This window comes from Lytechinus variegatus, chromosome 4, assembly GCF_018143015.1.
Source record: "Lytechinus variegatus isolate NC3 chromosome 4, Lvar_3.0, whole genome shotgun sequence".
Taxonomy (NCBI): domain Eukaryota; kingdom Metazoa; phylum Echinodermata; class Echinoidea; order Temnopleuroida; family Toxopneustidae; genus Lytechinus; species Lytechinus variegatus.
The window spans coordinates 57,096,754-57,120,741 of record NC_054743.1 but is presented as its reverse complement, the minus strand read 5'-3'; the positions used below and the strand labels follow the sequence as shown (position 1 = coordinate 57,120,741).

Sequence of the window (23,988 nt, the reverse complement as noted above, 5' to 3'; positions counted from 1 at the left end):
GAAATAAAAGTACAGTTTTTTGGGAAATATGCATTTTTTTTGTTCACAGAATACAAGTTTTTCATTTCCAGAGGTTTGCAGGTCTGGTGTTGTTTCAATGCTTCTGTGATGTGGACTGATATAGATACCAGGCTGGTGTTTACCAGTGTTTTGCAGGTCTGGTGTGGGTTTCTTTTGGTAATCAACAGTATCATATTTCTCTAGCCAACTGCTGTACTTGGGCTTGCGCTTCAGTTTAATGAAGTTAAAAGGGCTAGTGCTAAAGTAAGCAAATCAGCCTTTATTAAGTACCGGTATGCTACTTCACGACAGAGGATTAGGTCTCAGAACTAGCAGTTCAAGCCAAGGGCTTTATAAATTATACATGTATGTAAATTAGCACCAAAAACTAAGTGAAATTTGGTTATGTAACTGTGTGATCACATCGTTTTCTACCATTCATCAATTTTCGTCGTGAGCAATCCCCAACCAAGATCTGAATAAGAAGAATCCAAATTAGGGTTAAGGGAGTAATACAGCATATTGTAGGATTGCCCGTCAGTGCAAATATGGCCAAAATTAGGTAAAAACATTGTGATTCAAACTACACATGTACTTCCTCAGTTTTACCAATTTTCATAAAATTTGGCATGCACATTGGTCTTGAGGTAAAGATGTGCAAGATATATTTGTTGCATGTGTCAGAAATCATGTTGCCATGAATCTTGCTCTTCAAACCGCTTCATCAGTTTTCAACGAATTCTTATGAAATTTACATGTAACTCTCACATTCTTTTTTTTTATGCAGTAAAGATGTGTATTAAAGACAATTTGTGCAACTGCATTGTCAGAAATTTTTTTGCTGTGGTCATTGCAATTAAAGCCACAAACACAGAAAAACTGCTATTCTCAGGGTTTTGGTCAGGGTTCATCAAAAGTTAGCATCCACATTGGTCTTCAGCTAAAAACTTTAAAGCAATTCTCTATTCCAAATGTGTTTGAGATTGTGTTGCCATGGTGAGTGACAGCACGTTTCTGCCAAAAACCCAGGAAAATTACTTTCCATTTTACCATTGCTGTTTATATTTATCTGCTTCAAATCACCCATTTATAACCCACCTCTATGAGCAGAAACTCTAAAGAGAGTACTTCTACAGTATAAAAAGAAGTCTTCCAATGCAGCATTGTACTGTGCAGGTCTGGCATACAAAACTTGAAGTGCACACCATCATTTTGTCGGCCTAGCTTCTTGACCATTTATGAGTTTCACACAGGTTTATAGTCAATTCAATTGGTTAACAATTATTATTATTAAACCATGTCTACAGATCGATAATAAAACCAGCAAAAAGTCAATTCAATTTTCTGTCTTGAATTGGTTCATTATTTTGCTTTTCTTTTTCAAATGTTCTGCCCTTTTTATAGGCATATTGGTGTTGAAGAGCAGGAAAATAACAGGCAAAGAGTTGAAGGACTCTTGTATTTGGCAAAATAAACATTGGTGCAATGAGTCGAAACTTGGTGTCTGACAGTATTTCCCAGCGAGAGAGCAAATTTGTTGACCTTAGCATGAAAATCTGATATTGTGATAGATTTTGAAATAATATTCAGACAATAACATAATATCTTACCCTCCTTTCCTTTCTTTTTACAAATATCCTTTTTTTTTCCTTTATCGTTGTCAAGGAACATGAGGGACAGAGTAGAGGGACATGGCACCTGAGAATTCATTTGTCCATTATACAATCTATAAATTTACTTTTGTTGAGGATGTGTTCAACCCACTGCTCAATAGATTGAACAAACCCTTTAATGATACCATGTGCATACTGTACATGTACATCATATGCCAGCAATTCACTTTTTTTTTCATTTTTTAAATGCAAATAATGATAATGTGCCAATTTCTTTCAAGATTTGAATAATTTTTATACTACTGCATTAGATGTACATGCATGTATGTATTTTCACACAATTTAATTTAGGACCAATTTCAGGTAATTTTGTAGGTAACATCAGGGACTTGACAAATAACAGAAAAAAGAAGGTATTCTAGGGTATTCTTCTAGATTTGAAGGGATAGTTAAAATTCAATTTTACATGCGTGTACTGAATTTAAAACCAAAATATCACATTATAAATATAATTAAATAAATATACAATGCATCTAGGACTACATAAACTCATATCAATTAGATTATGGCATGTACAGTGTTGTACATGTACATGTATCTGAATTGGTTTAGGACCCCTTTAAAAGCAAGGCTTGTGAGCGGGGCACACATACACTTGGCAGCCACAAACGCACCCATCCACACAACACATAAAACTGATCATAACTTTTCAAGAACTTTTTGAACATGGAAAGAGTTGTACTATTTTTTCATATCAACAGGCATACTGTTTCATTCTTTAATGCAGGATATGAAAGGATTTCAGAGTGACATTTGTTCTCGCAAAAGGCTAATGACCATGATCCCTGTGGCATGCATACATGTATTATAATGTATCTATTTGTTAGTTCTGGAGGGGTATTTTGTAATGTATACTCTTGAGGCATTAATTGTAGTTTGAACATAAACAATACGCAATTGAACGACAATGATGGATACATGTACATAAGTCGTATTGCCCTTTTCTTTAATAATCTCAACTTATCAAGATAAGACTTGAAAGTGTGTCCCCAGGCAACATAATATCTCAAGTATTTGTATATTGTTATCAGTATCATTTCAGGTAAATTCATTTTAACCTACAGTATAAATAACTACATGTACACCGCGAGACACCAGTTTATATACCGGTAGTGCAGACAGCATCTGGATGATTTTTCTAGGATTGTACAATATGTTTAAACCAAAGTAACTTTCATTGCTATTTCATGATTCTATTAATTTTTCTTTGTTAACATAATTATCCAAATACTACTAGGGACGCAGAACGTGGCATATGGGGCAAAATTTTTAAACTTTTGAACATGATACTTACAGTATACACCTGAACATTTTGACATGATACATGTACATGTATACACAGAACATTCGGCCACATTTCATAGTTTTTCCTTTGCTTTCTTTTTCTTGGTTGTGGAATAGTTTATTTTTGGGGGGATGTGCCCCTCCATTGAATTTCTGATGAAAGGATATTAAGAGTAAGTGAATTGTGGAAAATATTCATTTTTTTGGCTTGGCTTCATTAATTTTGTTATTGATTTCATATAATATTGATACTATAAATGGGGCTCAAATCTCAATATTTTACATACACTGTACACAGGGTCTTTCATGCAGGTGGCCATAGTCCGGAGGGTGGGGGCACAAATGAAATATTTTGACATTGGTTTGCTTCATCGTGACACCTTCGATTTGGGATACTTAAAAGTACATGCACATGTATGGTGATCTACATGTGTATGTTATGTATTTATGATATGTACATGTACTACAGTTCAAAACATACTTTATTTCTGTTGTGAGTCTTCTGAATATGCATTTGCATACATTGGCTGCAGTCAATCCCTCTCTTTTGTGCTTGATCAGTAACCAGTAATGTATGCGGCTGGTGCCCCATCCCAGGCGCTTTATGCTGTGTGCATTTCTTCCCACTTGTATTTAATCAAGAAATTCTCTATCTCAACTGAATCTCAATAATCTCAATCTTCTCATAAATAACTGTCAGCGCATCCTTTCTGTACCACTATCGATGACTTATGTGGGTTATGGATTGTTTCAATATGCTATGGAATTAACTTCCACAAGACATGTGCAATATTTTTTGTCAAGCAGGACCTTCAAAATATTACTAAAAACTTGGTTATTCACATATATGTACATTGTATATGCTTTCAAGTAAATGAAGCTTTTCTCTGGCCTAACATGTTTCCATTTTTCCGTGTCTTTTGTTTATTGCACCATAAAGCATTGTCTCATGATGAACACCAGCGCTTTACAAATGTCCATTTTATTGTTTGTATTAAAGGATTTTGTAATGTTATATTACTGAGAACTTTGACAGTTTCACTCAAATGCAACATCTCATTGCAATACATTTTAAATTGTCCTCTGAAATATAAAAGTCAAATTACTTCAAAAAGTAACCATGTGGAAGATACACATTTTATAAATTCCTTAATTGGTTGATGAGCTGAAGTATGCATTACATATTCTATATTTCTAAGTCCCCACATTTTCTTGATTACATTGATCTTTATAGAAAACTTGATGTGTAATATGATTTTATGCCCCTTTTAGTTATGCATTTTTTTCATAGTGCATACTCACTATATCTTAATTTTTTATTTTCTTTTATTATTGATCTCTGAAATTTCAGTTGTTTCAAGAACTACCTGAATCAGCTGTAACACAGACAGTGTTTAGCGTCTTGAGACCAAATAATGTTGAAGCTGACAGCGGGAACTATTTCAGGTATGTTCATGTAATTCAATTTGCCTTCCTTCAGGGATTGGCATGGAGTTTGCTTGTTTATTATATCGGAGCCTCGACCAACCCTTGCTGGGGATTCCTATTGTCCTGTATTTTTTGAATAATCAGTAAAAGATCTTAGTAAATTGCAATTGTAACAATAATTGTTACAATTACCACCGATCTTCCTTTGCAACAAACATTTTTATTTTCTTTGTCCTCTCTTTAGAATACATTACCTATTTTCTGTTAAGTTAAATGCAAATCTCTAAATGACTTCAAACGAGCATTTCTCCGGGACAAAACTCATCTTAACCACTGCTGCAGCTTTTCTATCACTGTAATGACTCACATGTAGTTTTCAACCTCTCTCTTTGTCTCTCTTTGACATTTCAATACTATTAATGATTATACTAGTGTCTTATTTACCCAGGGCAGCAACTCCAGTAAGGAAACTGTTCTGCCAGACATGATTTTATTATTGTTTGTTTCATTGGCCCCATAATATCAGATTTTGCATTGATCTGTAAATTACATGTATGGGGCCAATGAAAATGAGAATGGGTTCAATGAAAATGAGAAAAAATCATAATAACAGTAATGCTTCATTTGAACCCTCCATCTGTGAAATAAATACTGTACATGTACGTGCCTTTTTTTATTATATTTTATTTGCAGAGTAAAGTTGAGTTGAGTTGAATTTAAGTCATTTTAAAAGGGAGGTGTAAAGCCATCAGTTATGATCTATATTTATGGGAAATTTATGGTATTGACTTCATATTTCAAATGATTTTAAAGGTCTAGCACACTTAAACAATTTCATTTTAAATGTTAAAATATCATGTGTAAAACTAAACACAGTGTTGTGCTTTATTTCACAAAACAGTTCAGTTTATTTGGGGTGATTTGGAACTAAGACTAAAAGTTGGTGATGTTTCACATTTCCTATTTATATTTCATTCTGACAATTATGAACTATAACTAATGATTCATGTTTTAACATTGCTTTTGCATAAACTGTATGTGCAGAAGATGAAAGATCCTTTAAATCTTGGAAAATCAAAGACACTGGTAATCTTTGTCCAACTTTTCTTTCAATTTTTCTGCTCGAAATCTAATGCATGTTGATTGAAAAGCATTTTCTGACACAGGGCATCAGGCAACAAAACTAAGACCAAGAAACTGAACTGTCCCTTTGCAAATGATCACTTACGCCTTGGTAGATGTATATTGTCAAAAGACCTGTATGTTGTCATAAATATGCACATAATCTTTAGGCGGCGGATTTTGTCTATTTAAAGGTAAGAATCACGTTAAATGTCCGTCGCTAATAGGTCCATGGTACAATGTTAGAACATTGTACCATGGACCTCTTCGTGATGGTCATTCATGTACATGTACATGTACATTTTGATCGGAACTACAAAGATATGGACGGTTAATGTGAGCCTTCCTTTGATGCAAAGATAGTGTCCGCCTTCTAATTATGTGCATCTTAAAAGAAAACAATAGCGACTGTCAAAGATTGTTGGATTATTTACATACAAATTATTTACCAGGTTTGGGTTTTGCTGGCTGATATCTGTAAAAATATGCCTTTGAAGGAACATGCTTCAGATTGGGAAATTGTAAATTCTTGATTCTCGAAATTTCACACACATGATTTCAATAACATTGAAAGATACATAATTTCTGCAAGCCATGTGCCATTTTCCTTTGTCATATCAGGAGGAAGCTTGGAAAAAAGGGCTTATGAAGGATGAACAATCGATCACAATATAGCCTTTATCTGGAAATGTTTGTAGATTGTCCCAAATAAATAAAAAATTAAACTAAAGGTGTGTTCAATGTCGATTTTCAAATTTAAACAGCAACATGAATCATTGAAAACTAAATTAGAAATCACTGAACACAAACACGATCAGCGTTGCACTGTTCAGTGTTGAAAACATAAAGCAGTTTACGTGTTGATCGTCTTTAAATTTCCCTCTTTAGTTAGTGCAGCTTTAGTGCGCAGTTTGACCCATCACATGAAAGGTCAGTTCTGGCACCAGTTTGTGTAGGCTTCCTATACGAGAGCAAATTTAAACACGCTTCAAATCTCAAATTGTGTTTAATGTCCATTCGTGATGGTCAAGGTCGTAAAATTTGAGTTGATTGCGTTTTTAATCGCATCTTTTTCGATGTTTAAATTTTCCTTCGAATCATGATTTGAAAGATGTTTACTATTCGACCGGAAATAGAGGACATTGAACACACCCTTTGGTTCTCATTCTATCCATGTTTTGTAATCACGTTTTTTAATCTTGATCCATGTTGCCGATTAAATTTTGAAATGACATTGAACACACCCTATAAAGATCACCCTATAAAGTTTGGAACTACACATTGATTTCCAGGATTAGGGCAAATTTTCTTTGCATGTACTTTATGCAATATCAATGTCTAATACATGTATGTATTCATGTCACTTGGGCGCAAATGAGACAGCTGATAAACTACTTTCTAATTTCTTTTGACCAGGTCTGCAAGCTGATTCTTAGTGATTCATCAGGTATGACGGTGCTTATCAGAGGTTAATACCGAAAGAAAGACTGAGAAAGATTCCACTTAAAGCCAAACATAGAGGAACCATTTCTTTGGGTTGCTGTTCCCAAGGGCCAATTACCTCATGTTCATCAAGAGGTCACTGCTACATATTAACGCTGGTAGACAATACTGCTACAGTAGCAGAAATATTGTAGAGCATCTACTCAAGGCAAGGATTTCCTCATAAATGCTTGCTGATAGAGGAACTCCAATTACCTCAGAGGTAATGAAGGAAGTTAGCCGACTTTTTTCAATCGGTATCATCCACAGTGTTAGTCCAGGTAGGAGATATATCTTAATGAATAGAGTAAAATTTACTGAGCAAAATGCTGAAAATTTGATCAAAATCTGATTACAAATAACGAAGTTATTGGATTTTAAAGATATTCATTATTCCGGTGAAACAGTTCTAGGCATGTCTTCATGAATATTCATTAGGTGGACTGATGATGTCATATCCCCACTTGTTCTTTTGTATTTTATTATATGAAATTTATAATAATATGACAAATTTTCTACAAAGAACTAAAACAATTGGATTGACAACTTATTAAAGGGCATTAGTTATTTATTGCCGCAACTTCTTTCATCATAATGGAGACACATCATTTACACATGTATGAAGAAATGAAACAGTTATGACTTTGTGTAATAACATGAGAAAAAGGAAAGTGGGGATGTGACATCCACCCACCTAATGAATATTCATGTCAATGTACATATAACTGTTTTCACAAAATATTGGTAAACTTTAAAATTAAATAACTTTGTTATTTGTTATCCAATTTTGATGAAATTCTCAACCTTTTGCTTTGTGAATTTTACTATATTCATTTAGATATAGATATTTTCAGCCCGGACCATCCCTTTATTTTTAAAGGGACATTAACCCTTTGTACCCGATAGGCATGTGTTCCGGCCTAGCAGTGAACTTGCAAATACCCGATAGGCTGGAATACCGGCCAGAAGTCATGCGACTTTAAAAATATGGGTTCTAAATATCAGGTGATCTTTAAAAAATAAGTTCAACTTTCTAGTATGCATAGGGATATTTAGTTGATAATTTCAGCCAAGATCTTAGCAGTATTGATTTCTGAGGTCAATATGACCCTTTAAACTTAGTTGAGTTTTCGAAATATCATCATAACGTAGAGAGATTATGGACCTAGCTCATGAAACTTGGACATAAGGGTAATCAAGTATTACTGAACACCCTGTCTGAGTTCCAGGTCTAATGACCAAGATCAACATTCATTTAGAGTCAATTAACTTAGATTATGTTGGGGTAATCAAAACAAAATTTTAACCAAGGCAATTTTTTTTTAATGTAAAAAGCTTTTGAAATGGAATCACAATGTTGAGAGTTTATGGAACTTGGACATAAGAGTAATCAAGTATCAGTGAAAATCCTGCAGGAGATTCAGGTCACGTGATCAAGGTAAAATGTCATTAAAGGTCAATGAACTTTGGCTATGTTGGGAATATTTGTTGAATTACCATCATAACTCTTTCAAGCCTCCAAAATACCCCAGTCTATTTCAAGGTTAACCCTAATAAGACTGCATTTATCGCAAAACCTAAAGGCTGAATTAACCCCCCCCCCCTCGACATATTTTGTGATAAATCTGTGCGAATTTTTTTTTATGCGCCACTTGTTGACTTTTTAAGTCGCGTGTATTTGCAACCTGGTGTGTTCTGACATTACGCAAACATTTTGCATGTGCATGCAGACTTTTAATAGCTAAACACCACAAATTTGTGTACAAAACTAATGCAAATAGTGTTATAGCCCAAATTCACAAATATATTATTATTTCTCCTTTTACTGATTAAAGGGCCAGCCACTGACAAATTATTGGGAAATTGAATTAATATGAAATTTGCAAAAGGCCAATTGAGTTGCGTAATATAATCCGTCCATCGTGAGCACCCGTCAGACTTATGCGATAGGTTTGGACATCACAAATTTGACTGAACTCGTGATTTACTTCGGATCAGCAGTTCCAGTTTCCAACAATCCCAATTCCTAGAATCATAGCAGGTCTCTTGATTGTAAACCAAAATAAATAATCTCTGTAAAGTTACATGTTTCAAAGTGAAAACACGCAGTTTACTTCTGGTTGGTTAGTCTACTAACTATTGCTCTCCTTTAGACCTCCCAGACATGCCGGCGTCTATTACATAACATCCCCAGGCAAGCCTCCGAGTGAAAGACTTGAATCCCTCCTTTTTTCTGAGATAAGCCTTGATTTCCCCATGATTTGTCAATGAAAGGTCGCTTTAAACTCAATCTAATGTTTATCCATATTTTATTGTTCGAAATAGACATCAGAAATGAAATTTCCGGAAATTTGTTTTGCCCAATTGATCATAGGCCTGCCAGCCGCTGTGCAGCGCCAGATCGACGAGGCTCCATCCCTTTGATTGTTGAACGCCAAACTGGGTAGCAGCAACTTCCATCTTTTAATGTCTTTTCATCCAACACGGCTGGGGTTTAAACTTTCGACCCCCCCGGTTGTGAGACAGATGCTCTACCAACTGACCCAACACACCGGTAGGGAAGGCGGGGTAAGTTGAGCCACCATCCCCAGGCCAATAATGAATGAGTCAGACATTGTGGTGGTGTCATGTATTGATGACCCATTACATAACCCTTAACCCGACCACATTTTTTTCAACAAAAAGCAATTTTTAGAGGGAAAATACAAATTTCAGCCAAAAAAGTAAAAAATGGTCTGAAATAGATCAGTGCTTTTTACTCACACTCGTCTTTAAATATAATGAAGAAATAAGAACAATATTGTTAGTCCAGGTATGGATTCTCATTCTTGTCATAGTCTTATGGATGCATAAGAAATCTGTTGATGTGAAAATATTGTATTAAGTTCGGACCTGGGTAATTTACGCCAGCCAACATGGCGCAAGTTGAGCCATGGTTATTCTTATGGTAATAAACTAACAAACTAACCTTAAAAGCCATTGATATGCAGGCAGAAAGGAGCAAATTCACATGACAGTTCTTTTACTTTTAGAGCATGTTAGTATTTACAGAGAATTAGCAAGTGAAAAGACTTTAAATAAACATTTTGACATGCTAGTTCTTCCCTCATACATTTTGTACATAGTTTTTATGGCTCAACTTACGCCAGAAGGTGGCACAACTTACCCCACAGATAGGGCAAGTTGAGCCATTTGGCATTGTTTTTTTTCAAAGGTCACAATGACTTTCAGTGTGCTGGTAGAAAGTTATATATTGGTGAAAAATATTTAAATTTAAAAGAATCAAATTTAAAGGCAATGTACTTATTTCTTTAATATTATTATGCCTATTAATTCTAACATGCAAAATGCAGAAAGTGTCACAATTTACCCTGCCTCCCCTATCTGTTGTTATGGTCAGAATATTGTTCGTAAGTCGAAAAACATAGAAATACATTAAAAAATTACAGAATAAAATACATATAAAATATATGATGTGGAAGAGGTTCATCGTGGTTCAACTGGTTATTTCTTCTACTCAAAATAATTGTAATATTTATTGAATATTTTCAAGTACATTTGATCAGAATCCTATAAAGAGTCTGTGAATAAAAATTTTGCATTAGGGGCCTTGATTTTTGTTGATAAGAGCAAAATTTATATTTTACTCATAAATTTAATAGCATAATTAGCAATGAGATTTTTGGAAGAATTTGATTTTACCATTTTGTAGATTATGCCATGGGTAATGCATGCAGGCATGCGGATATTCGTCGTGATTGATGGCCGAGATCATAAGGGGAGCTGAATGAGCCCCCCCCCCCCTCGTCTTTTTATGGTTAAGTCATTTCATTCAAATGAAGTACAGTACTTTATAAATGTAATCATTAGTGTGTGTTTTGTTTATTTAAATGTTTCAGATACATAAGAACTTGTAATATGCAAGCAAAATGAACTTGTGTTTTGTGATGAGGACTAATAAAATTATTGAAATTAATTCTACATGTATATGATGTATTTGATTTGGAAAGGAAAAGGAATGTTGAGTATGATGATGGTGATGATGAATGATAATAACTGGCTGATCTACTTGGGGAGGGGGATTAGGGGGTTTAACTCCCCCTCTCTTTTAGAAAAAAAATGTGCATTAAAAAGCATTATGTCCAGACCCATATATTCCTATAGCATGAACTACCTGTCATTGTTTCTATTGCAGTATTTCTATTGCATTAGTAAATGCCAGGAAAACATGACAAAAGGGGTTTCGAAAAAAACATTGGCGCAGCTTCGATTCTTCTGATTGTGCCCTCCCCCCTTAAAAAAAATAGATGTGCCCCTGGATAAAAGGTGTTAGATGATGATGGCCCTATAAGTGTAAGTTTACGATAGATGGAAATGATGAGGATAATAAGATCATTATAGTGATGATGCTAAATTGATAAAGAAGATAAGTAATATTTTTTATGACAGTGATAATAGAGATGGTAATGGTGAGGATGAGTGGGATGAAGATCATTATACAGAGAGTGATCAGGTGGATAAGTATGAGGAGAGGCAATGGCGTGACCAGACATATTGAATGCCCATGTAGCGGTTCTAGAGAGACTCTTTGGGAACTTGAGAGCCCCCGTCCTGTTGCCCCCCCCCCCCCAGGAAATAACAAAATGCATAGTATAAAAATAAAAGCTAATGATAATTTTTTAATATATATTTTTAATGCAATATCCCATGGATATCATTCGACTAGTTTGTGTATGAAAAGAAGCTTAAACACGGAATGTAACGTGATATAGCTTGGCTGCAAAAGGGGTAAGGTCCACTTTGGACTATTCCGAGAAAAATCGTGTTTTTATTCTCACTGCAATATTCATGTAAAAATAAAATTGGGTATAAAAGAAATCTGTCTTTAATTTTTCTCTTTATTCTTTCAAAAATTAAAATCATGGACCTATGAATCCAATCTCTTTTGAATGAAAAAGTGATTGGTCTTTGCCCCTTTTATTCACGTTTTAAAGTGAATTTCGAATTTTCTTCGGTATCAGACCGACTAAAAATCGGGTTATGAGACAAAAAAACAAAATTTATGAAAAAATAAACCTAACCCCTTTTGACAAATAAGCTTTTCAGAAGAGTGTGGTTTCGTAAGGGGTAAGGTCCACTCCAAGAAAATCATTGATCCCATATTGCAATATTCTTATGTGAAACTAAATTTCCATGATGCCCTACCATGTGAACATAAAATTGGGTATAAAAGAAATCTACCTGTCTTCATATTTTTTGTTTTAAATGTTCTTTTCCAAAAAAATATCTGAGGACCTAACCCCTTTTGCAAGTGAGCTCTTCATACATATGTATATATATATATATATATATATATATATATATATATATATACACACACAGGGCCTATATATCCATATAACTTCAAATGCTTAATTGCCCCTATTGGCGTCTTTGTATTGTAACCATCCTTCGAATGGGGAAGGGGCGGGGGTGGTTAAGTCTAAAAAGAAAGGCATGAGGAATTTGAGGTTTTAATGTCAGATTAGGCATAAATTTGACCGAGAAGATAGCGAGATCAAGTGGTTATCAGTCCGAAATTTAATCCAATTAATGGACCAGAAAACACAAAAATGAATCAGATTACAATATATATGAAATTAATTTTCTGTCACCGTTGCAGTATACGTCCCAACCCCCTCCACACTTCAATAGGCCCTTGAATAAATCTCAAGTGTTTCAATATTTTACCCAGGACATTTCCTTGTATGATAAGCTAAGGTATAATTAAAGGTCAAGTCCACCCCAGAAAAATGTTGACTTGAATCAATAGAGAAAAAATCAAACAAGCCTCACACTGAAATTTTCATCAAAATCGGATGTGAAATAAGAAAGTTATGACATCTTAAAGTTTCGTTTATTTTTCCCAAAACAGTTCCATGCATAATTCAGTGATATGCAAATGAGAAAGCCGATGATGCCCTCACTATTTCTTTTTGCTTCTTATTGTTTGAATCATACAATATTTCCATTATTACAGATTTGACAATAATGACCAACTTGTCTGAACCAATATGTGAACACCATAATAATTCAACATGTTCGGTGAGGAATAAACTTTTTATACTGCAGGGCACCTTTGGAAAGCAGTTTTGCATAACTGAACAGGCCTACCCTGCAGTATGAAATAAATAACACCAATAAATAAATATTAATAAATAAAAGAGGAGAAAATTATATTAAATCATAATCATGTAAAAGAAATTGTGAGTGAGTGAGTGAGTGAGTGACGTCCCCTCATTATATGTGCATATAACTGTTTTATGTAATAAAGCGAAACTTAAAAATGTCCTAGCTTCTTTGTTTATGAAAATTTGATGAAATTTTCAGTGTTTTGCTTGCTGCATTTTTCTCTTTTTATTTATATCAATATTTTATTGGGGTGGACTTGTCCTTTAATAGTAATTTTAAAAAAAGAAAGAAAATGATTACAACAGGCCCTTTTTAATGCATATAAAATGTGAAACCTGGAGAATCATCAGTCATATTCAGTTGAATACATTCTTGAGAATGTATTTACTCATTAAGTACAAGAAACATCCGATCATTTTGCTGAAACTTTTTGGATCCTTCATAATTACATCTTTTCATTTCACCTTGAACTAATCGATTATAAAATGAACTCGTCACTTTGTTTCAAGCGATATAAATCATGTGTAATAATTGGTATAAAAAATTAAAACTGTAAAAAAAACTGCTCACGGAGGGGGGAGGGTTGAGGGTGTGAAAGCAGGCGAGACCTTTGCTACCTAATACACCTACGTCATAGGTGGTTCGCGCTATTAGTGTAGGCTTTATACATGTACCTGGGGTGGACGAAAATGCCCTTCCCAATAGAATTACTCTTCTTGACAAAATTAAGCTCCTCCTGTTGATTTATTATTATTATTTGCTATGGGAGACAGAAATAGAGGGAGTGGGCTCAAATCATGATCAATATCACTGCCATATCATGCTGGGTCTAACCCTCTCATGCATGCCGCAAAAGTTGTGGGTTTCTTTTCAATAAAAGAAAACGAAAGTGGCTATGACTTTGAAAGTATGATTAAGAAAAAAATACTTGCGTTTAATAATGTACGGAAAGGGTAAACTGCTGAAAATGGCGGTTTTGTATATAATATTAAAATGATTGTAACCCAAATCAGTTGTTGCGATTTGTACTTTTACGTCGCGGTCAGAATGAAGGAAAGCACCCCCGTGTCTAGGTTTCTGTATCAATTTTACAGGGGAACACGTCCAACCCATCCATCGGGGATACCCGAAATTTATTTATCTTTTTAGGCCTACATTAGATCGGGGTATTATTTAAGATAATTAAAATAAAATATTTTACTTCTTAGTTCCATAAAAACACATATTATTTAGGCGTATGATAAAATACATTGACCATGATTTCTAAAGCATTGCACCCTTAAACTCATTGGCGTAATAAGCAAGAAATAAGATGGTCACAACATCATGAACAAGGCCTCCGTCAGAAAATTTCTTTAAAATCCTCAGAAATTGAAGCGAGCGATCAAAATTTTGGCCCTTTTTGAATAAAAATATAGGCCTAATGTTTGTACGTTGTTGATATAATAAAGAAAACACAACAACTAATCTTATCCTTATTTCCCTTCCCTTTTTCGTTCTTTTTTCTCCTTGCTTTTCTTGTTTCTCCGGCTTGGGCATGACTCCAAGCCCCCCCCCCCCCTCCGCCATCTGTGCGCCAGAGCCAGAACAAAAATATAGCAGGTATGCAACAAAGACTAGAAGACCGCTCTTTAAAGTAAATTGTCGCCATCTAGTGACTAGAAAAACAATAAAACAAGTAAGTAGAAGGTCGAACTAAATTTCAGTATAGTCTTATTTTTCAGTAGCATTTGCCGAGAAATGTACACAATGCAACTTGTGCTCAAGACCCTTTTCTCGAAATCGCTTAAAAATCATGTACAATCGTTTTAATTATAATGTCTTACCATTAACTTATCAAATAGAGGTTTAAATGGGTCGGGTTAAGTGTCTCTGATTAAAGGCAACGATTTCGTAATTTTGGTCCACGGGGACGGGGTAATCAACCCTCTCTGGGGCCATATATAGGCTCAGGTACAACATTTTACTTACGAGGGGGAGAGGACGCATCACCCCACCCCCTGGATCAATCACTGCTGATGCATTTCAATCATCGTCAACTCGCACATGCCCCCTCAAAAAATACAATTTGGATTTTTTTACGTCAGCCTCCATTATCTTCTTAAAAGGTGAGGGGTCTGTTTTGTTTCATTCTATATGAACTCTAGAATCAAATTAGTGAAAAAATTGCCACCCCCTATCAAAAGCGATACCGTGATAAAAACCCCCTTGTAAAGATTTCAATACTCACTAAGATCCCGGACTAAGATACATCGAATAGGGTTAAATAGCGCAACAAAGGAAATTGAACCCTTTTCAATAAAAGAAAACGAACGTGGCGATGACTTTGAAAGAATGATTAAGAAAAACAAATCGTTTAACAATGTACGGAAAAGGAAAAATTTGCTGAAAATTGCGGTTTTGTTTATGATACTATTAAATGAATGTAACCCAAATCAGTTGTTAATTTATACTTTTACGTCGCGGTCAGAAGGAAGGAAAGTATCCCCGTGTCTAGGTTTCTGTATTTATTTTCCAGGGGAGCATGTCCAACCCATCCATCGGGGATTCCCGAAATTTATTCATTTTTAGGCCTACATTACATCGGGGTATTATTTGAAATACTGAAAATGAAATATTTTATTTCTTATTTCATAAAAACACAATATTATTTAGGCGTATGATAAAATACATTGACTATGATTTCTTAAGTATTGCACCCTTAAACTCATTGGCGTAATAAGCACAATAAATAAAATGGTCACAACATCATGAACAAGGCCTCCGTCAGAAAATTTCTTTAAAATCCTCAGAAATTGAAGCGAGCGATCAAAATTTTGGCCCTTTTTGAATAAAAATATAGGCCTAATGTTTGTACGTTGTTGATATAATAAAGAAAACACAACAACTAATCTTATCCTTATTTCCCTTCCCTTTTCTTTCTTTTTTCTCCTTGCTTTTCTTGTTTCTCCGGCTTGGGCATGACTCCAAGCCCCCCCCCCCCCTCCCCTCCGCCATCTGTGCGCCAGAGCCAGAACAAAAATATAGCAGGTATGCAACAAAGACTAGAAGACCGCTCTTTAAAGTAAATTGTCGCCATCTAGTGACTAGAAAAACAATAAAACAAGTAAGTAGAAGGTCGAACTAAATTTCAGTATAGTCTTATTTTTCAGTAGCATTTGCCGAGAAATGTACACAATAATGCAACTTGTGCTCAAGACCCTTTTCTCGAAATCGCTTAAAAATCATGTACAATCGTTTTAATTATAATGTCTTACCATTAACTTATCAAATAGAGGTTTAAATGGGTCGGGTTAAGTGTCTCTGATTAAAGGCAACGATTTCGTAATTTTGGTCCACGGGGACGGGGTAATCAACCCTCTCTGGGGCCATATATAGGCTCAGGTACAACATTTTACTTACGAGGGGGAGAGGACGCATCACCCCACCCCCCTGGATCAATCACTGCTGATGCATTTCAATCATCGTCAACTCGCACATGCCCCCTCAAAAAATACAATTTGGATTTTTTTACGTCAGCCTCCATTATCTTCATAAAAGGTGAGGGGTCCATTTTGTTTCTTTCTATATGAACTCTAGAATCAAATTAGTGAAAAAATTACCACCCCCTATCAAAAGCGATACCGTGATAAAAACCCCTTGTATAAAGATCTCAATACTCACTAAGATCCCGGACTACTCATCGAATAGGGTTAAATAGCGCAAAAATAAGAAAATGAAAAAATCTAGACAGTCCATATGCCTACTAGATCTGAAACATTAAAAGCCTGTGAGGGGGAGCTATAATTGAACACAAGGACAATTAAGCCCCCGATTTATTTTTTCCTATTTTTAGTATATTTGGATCATATCCCCTTAGATTTCTAAAATGTAGTTAATGTTTTTTTTTTCTACCTTAAATTCCAAAATTTCAAAAATCAATCTCCGAGACTAAGATCTAGGCCTATATGGTATATGCATAGAAAACAAGGGAAAATCCAAATCATGGTTACATGTAGCTCGCTTTGTTCATTCGCAAGGGCTCATGATCCGGGCACTGCACTGCATGCATGCCGGGCATGCGGCGCGCGCAGATCATCTCACGTCGCTCGCGCTCGATCAACGCAATATATAATAACGTAGGCTACACTATATACGTCATTCTGGCCTCGCTCATGTGCTGAATTTATGGCATCATAAAGGTAGGCTGTCCCTTTTCACATTCTCCCACCCTTTTTATACATTTCTACCATATACATGTGGTCAATTTATGCCAAAATGATCAGACTGCAGCTGCAAGTGAATCTCGTGAATCAATGTGGACTGTGGGAATAGCCCCAATCACAATCATGACAATGTGTACAGTGTAGTCCCATTCGAGCTAAATTTTGTTAGTTATTACTATTGGTACCGGTATCTAGTATGATGGTGGGCCCCAAGTCTGCGCACCTAACAATTTGAGTTCAGATTTAACATGATTTTTTTTGTTATTACACAAAATCTTTGAGTTGATAATGTTCCTTATATTATTAAGTAAGTGTACCAAATTTCTCATTAAAAAATAAAAGAAAATATAGGATTTTCTTGAAAAAACTGCGGGCAGTCATTTTCAGATTGAAAAAAACAATGGTACCCCATGTCTGCGCACTCATTCACTTTGCACACGTTTCAGGGATTTTGATGACAAAGGCTGCATTTATGAGGCTGTCACATGAAATGCCCTGAATTCATTATTTTTCCACCATTTTGAGTCGGATTTTTTCATGAATACCTGTACCTGCCTATGTATTGCATTTGTAAAGTTCGTGCTCGTTGCGTATCTTCTTTAATTAGAATCGCGCAGATACGCGGGTGCGCAGACTTGGGAGACCGCGCAGACATGGGGCAACTGACCATACTACTAACGAATATTAATCATGATTGATTATCAGATTATATCCACTCATACGAATTACGAGGTTAGTATATGCTATACCCACCTCGGAGCCCCACCTCGCACTACAAACGTGTTTATGCTAGTATGGATTTTTAAGTTGTCGGTTAACATGACTAGGCCCAAGCCCTAATGTCATGACGAATGTTCTGAATCTGAATATCAATCACTTAGCAGAATAGTTGGGTCAAAGTTTCACTTCTTTTCCATGCTTCTATCACTAGTATCAGTCTCAAAATTGGACATTTAGAGCCAACATGAAGTTCCTCACACGTAAATAATTCGCCGCCGATTTCAAAACATGGCATTCGCGAGGGTCTGAGCTTGGACCCTCGCATGCATGCGATGTTTTGAAATCGGCGGCAAATTATGTGTGAGGAACTTCATGTTGGCTCAAGTCTAAACCACCAATTTTGAGACTGATAGAAGCATGGAAAAGAAGTTAAACTTTTGTGTAAAGTAAGAATATTAGTTTTAATTGTTTTTAAAGATCGTGTCATCGTGATGTTGCATGAATTTTATATTTTTCCCCCCCATAAAATCCCACCTTTGTCACTCGGAATATCAGATTGAGTTCACGGTCTCCAAATTCGGGTAGGCCTAGGTGGAGCGTAGACCGTAGTGTAGCAGTAGTAAATCTCTTCCACCTTCACTGTCTTCCCTCTCTGTTTCTCTCTAATTTGTGTGTATGCATATGTATGTGTGTTTTTATTGTTACATATGTATTTTTAATGTATAATTTGTATTATGTTATGATGTATAATCTGTATTATAATGTTTACGTACATGTAATTGTTTGTGTTGGGACCCTGCTTACAAGCACTGTGCTTATTAAGGGTATCCCTTCATTTTTAAACAATATGTATCTGTATTTTATGTCATATTTGTACGTACACTTATTTTTAAAGATGGTAAATAAATTGAAATTGAATTGAAAAAATTGAATTGAATCAACATCGAAATCCTAACCTAGGTTTAGTTTTTGAAATGTCATGAATCTCAAAGTATATGGATCCAGTACATGAAACTAGTAGTCGATTATCAATGATTGGTTTCTGGTTACGTGATTAAAGTCAAAGGTCATTTAACCCTAAAAGGCTGGGGGGAATCCCCCTCCCCTCAACACTTTTTGTGATTAATCCGCCGTGCGAAATTTTTTTACCACGTCGCTCGCTGATTGAAAGTCTCGCACAACTTTTGAGACCAAATTTGTGATGCCCGGGTACGTGGTTACGAAATTACGCAACATTATGTAAGTGCATGTCAGACTCAAACTCGGGCTCAAAAACGTGAATTCATGTACAAATCCAATGCAAATTTTGTATTTAGCCAAAATTCATAAATGTATCATTACTTCTACTTTTACTGATTAAAATTAAATCATTTTGTCTTGTTTGTGATCAGAATAAAGTCTGCAACAATTTCCATAAATAAACAATAGGTAAAAAACAGGGAAATGCATAAGAAATTAACAAAACTATAAAATACATGTACATAATAAATTTGCAATACCAATTTTTTTCTGATGTACATTTTATCAGAATCCTACAAAGAGTTTGTGAATAAAAATTTACAATTTTGGGGCCATAATAAGTAATTATTAGAGCAAATCTTTTATTTCATGCATAAATTAGTATAATTAATTCATTTAAAAAAAATCTAAATCAGAAAAATTATTTATACAGCCTTGTAGATTTTATCGCACACTACCACTGCAAATTTTCACGGCCGAGATCTCAGAGGGCGGAATCCGCCCCACCCCTCGGCTGTGAGATGGACAAATAACCCAGCTCTTTTAGGGTTAAGAATAATGAACATGGAACATGTTAGGGTATTTTTGAATGCCATCACTACTTCAAAATATACAAGGGTAATCAAGTGTGACATCGTCTGGCACGAGTCGTACGTCACATGATCAAATTCAAAGGTCATTTAGGATCAATGAACCTAGTACTGTATCTAATGAATGGTGTATTTTTAGGAGTACGCAATTGTTTTCAATGTCAGCACAGCTGCTACATTGAATCGTGTGATGTAGCCAGATACATTCCACTTGTAATTTATTTGTTGTTCTCTTTTTTACCCAGGTATGAAGTATTTGATGCCCAATGCAAGTGCCAGCTGGGATTCACATTCCACCATCGGTAATTGGCTTTCTCACTGCCACATCATCCAACTGGCAATAGTTTTGAAAATGCCATCATGCAGTCCCAAACAGAACTCCCTTCAATTTTGCTCTGCTAACCCTGCAATCTACATGTAGGAGAGTTGTGTGAATTTGTTGCTTTGAGTCCTCATTACAAATTGAAAGTTGTGTGAAACAGTGTGAAGGAAGCCAAACTTGTTGATTTTAAGTATCAACATGGTCTTTGCCTGCAGACTACCTTATTTCATTGTGCTAAACATTGGAATGCCCGCTGTCTTGTTGTCCATGGCCATCTCGAGAGATCGTCAGTGATGCCATCCACCTGTACACTTTGATAATGCAAGAAACTTCAGCAGTAAAGGAGGCAATATATTTTTTTAAAAGAAGACCATTTCATGTCGAAAGTACAGAGTCAGGTTTATGCGTTTGCTGTTGAACAGTCGCCCTTAGTTCAGACGCCATTATGAAGAAGAATATCGCCCAACTAAAGTCGCTCTATCTTGGGTATTGTCAATTCTCTTAAGGCCGCTAATCTCGACTCGGCCACTGCTTGACAAGGAATAGAGCCAAGTGGTGGGGCCTCGTCAAAAGGCTTAGACTGTCCATGATTCTCTTACTTTTATATTGATGACGTTAACGTTGGAAGTGTCTTCTCGATAAAGATTTTGCTTAGTATGACGTGTAAGAGAGACTGTTTTTTTTTTTTGGGGGGGGATGGGTGCAGGATTAGGTTTGATTATTTTGTAATTTTCGTTTAAACATTTTTTAACTGTATATTAAGTATGGATTTTCATTTTTTTTATTTATATGTGTGTTGGTGTGTGTGTGTTATACAGTGCCTATCAATACAAAGTTTACACTTCAAAAAAGTCCTGGGGATTGACAACATGTGGATATTTTTTCACATATATTCTTGGGTTTGTGTTTCATCTATCAGATGACAGCAACAATTTTGACATAATTTAACACTTGAGTGAGCACTGTCCATTTTTGTAAAGCTTGCAGATATTGGTTTACGCAAAAAATGATAATTTTCGTGCTGTGTCATGGAAAAAAGCCAAAAACAATCTGAGCGTGCGGTTCATTTCTCATAAAATTATTTTTGCATTTTTAGCCAATCGAAATAAAACAGATACCAAGTACATTGAAACATTTTTTAACAACTTTGCCACCAAAATCAATATTTTGACCCTTGGTAAGCACATCAACTAGCTTTTTTGTGCCAGCTGGATCTGGGGGCATGAGTGAATGTAAACAAAACTTTACTTCAGACATTTCCAGTATTTTTTTTCACTAAGTTTTTGTCATTTAGAGTGGGCTTACATTTCATATTTCATTTAATACTCGTTTCTTCACACTGTTCCCCAAGTTGATAAAGAGTAACAGAAGGAAAATATAGCATGTGAATCACAGCTCTGCGTAAATATCATCACGATGGCCTCGGTGTGTGGGGATGGGGGGGGGGGGGTCGCAGTGGCGCTCTACATGTATGAAGTGTTTTGGGCAAGGAGGCAGGTTAAAAAGGTAAAAGGTATCTTCAAATAAATCTTTCTAGCAAAAGTTCATGTGTTTTCATGATTGTCGTCCACTTTTATTCATATACATGTAACTATTTCCAAGTTCTGCGCAAATAATTTTTCACAAACTTTTCAAAAGTAACTGTTGCTCACTCAAGTGGAAACATTTTTCAACAGTTATATCGCGATTTGCTGAAAGAGATCTGTACCAATGTTTAAATGCAGAAAACGGCTTCAGGATATTACATAATATAATTTTAGAGGATTTTTTTTTACTGTTTTTGTGATACGCACTGTAGAGTTAGTTCATTTGACTTTTTTTTCTCATTTTTTACATAATTTTATAGTTTTGAATCAGCATCCATTAGTATCCATGTACAATCAGGTTATTGTTTGGCTTTTATTCTTATTCTACAATTTTTTTACTACTGGTACAAGTAATAGTGCCTGTGTATTGGTACCACAGAAAACCTTAATTTGTGAGAGGTACATGTTCATAACACATGTTTTGCATAATGTGATCAAAAGAATGATTTAACTTGGTTGATCATACAAGTATTTACAGTACATGTATACCTGATCAGTTGTTTTTCAACATTTGAATACATATTGTCCTTGAAATCAAGTAATCATTTAGGCCAGTTCATTTTATTGATGGTTTTATACATATACACTGTATGTAGATCTCCACATATTACTTGTTGAATTGGGAAGAGGATGGATTTTTATTTGAGTGGTTTTGACATTAATTTGAATTAAAATGATGACAAAACAACCTTTTTTACAAAATGTATTTGATGTTCTCTTCCAAATACATTAGAATATGTTAAAAATGATTCTTCGTCAAAAATAATGTTTCATAGAAATTAATGCAAAAAAAATTTAAATAGATTATGCAGAAGCCAAGAATTACAATTTTGACAAAAAAGAGTGGGGGTCAACCGTCAACTACCTTTTAGTCCCAAATCATTTTTTGGGTTGCACCCCCTCAATGTTTGACCAATATTTCTGAAAATGATGTCAAAATGCTCAGGAGCACAAGCTGCATCTATGGAGTTGGTCCTGTCTGTGATCTAAAACATCACCATTCTATAGCCCACCACTAGTATTATATAACACATTTTTTCCATAACCTTGTTAATTTGTATTTTTTGTTATGTTTAGCCTGATGAATCCTGAAAAAAATACTGAAAATAATAGTGGTGAAGGGGTAACAATATTCCTTTTGTAGCAAATTCAAACACCCATCAGTTAGCACTGACATACAGTGATACTTTAAAATTTGATTACCAGTACGGTTTTCAATTGAAACAATTTAGAATTAATTTATGAAATAATCATTTTAAATATATTGTAATAATGAGTTAATTATTAGCCTTCCATCATTCAGTTTAAATTATTACTCATGTTTAAATTTTTTTACAATCTTTCAGTCTATCTCTATTATACATGTACATTTATGATTGTGAACCTGTATATCTTTGTTATGAACCTTTTGTAAACATAGATTTCAGCCATTTTTTAAATATATAAACTATGAATCTGCACTTACATAAGCTTTTGGAAGATTTGTCTTTTAATAGTAACAATGTATAGCTTTTAACTTTATGGTCTTTATGCCCTTTATGCTTGCTATCTGTTCATACATGCGGCATGCTTGGAGTGGATAAGCTGGCAGATACAAAATGGGGTCAAGGGGATAGATACTGCGGGCTGAAAATATTTACATGTATGTAAATTGAAAGAGCAAAATGCTAAAAATTTCACCAAAATCTGAAAACAAAGAAGGAAGTTATAAAAAAATTAGCAGTATTTAAAGGACAAGTCCAACCCAATAAAAAGCTGATTTGAATAGAAAGAGAAAAATCAAACAAGCATAATAACACTGAAAATTTCATTAAAATCGGATGTAAAATAAGAAAGTTATAACATTTTAAAGTTTCGCCAAATTTTTCAAAACAGTTGTAATTATGCACATCCTGTTTGGTAAGGAAAATGAGGGGACCGATGACATCTCCCACTCACTATTTCTTTTGTATTATATTATATGAAATATTTTGATTTTCTTGTCATTGTCATGTGAAACAGAGATACGTTCCTCCCTGAACATGTGAAATTCCATTGTTTTAACATTTTGTGGTTCAAAAAAGCATGTCCTAAAATTTTGGCAAATTCATGAAAATTGAAATATTGTATAATTCAAACAAAAAACAAGAAAAAGTGAGTGAGTGACATCATCAACTGTCTCATTTG

The 23,988-nt window shown here is 34.9% G+C and overlaps 1 long non-coding RNA gene across 1 annotated transcript; it reads left to right on the top strand.

The window, feature by feature from the left end:
- The first annotated feature begins 17,293 nt into the window (after positions 1 to 17,293).
- Positions 17,294 to 23,286, top strand: LOC121414382. Its single transcript, XR_005969853.1, has 2 exons — positions 17,294 to 17,341; positions 20,160 to 23,286. It is a non-coding gene; the product is annotated as an uncharacterized LOC121414382 (long non-coding RNA).
- The last annotated feature ends 702 nt before the right edge of the window (positions 23,287 to 23,988 follow it).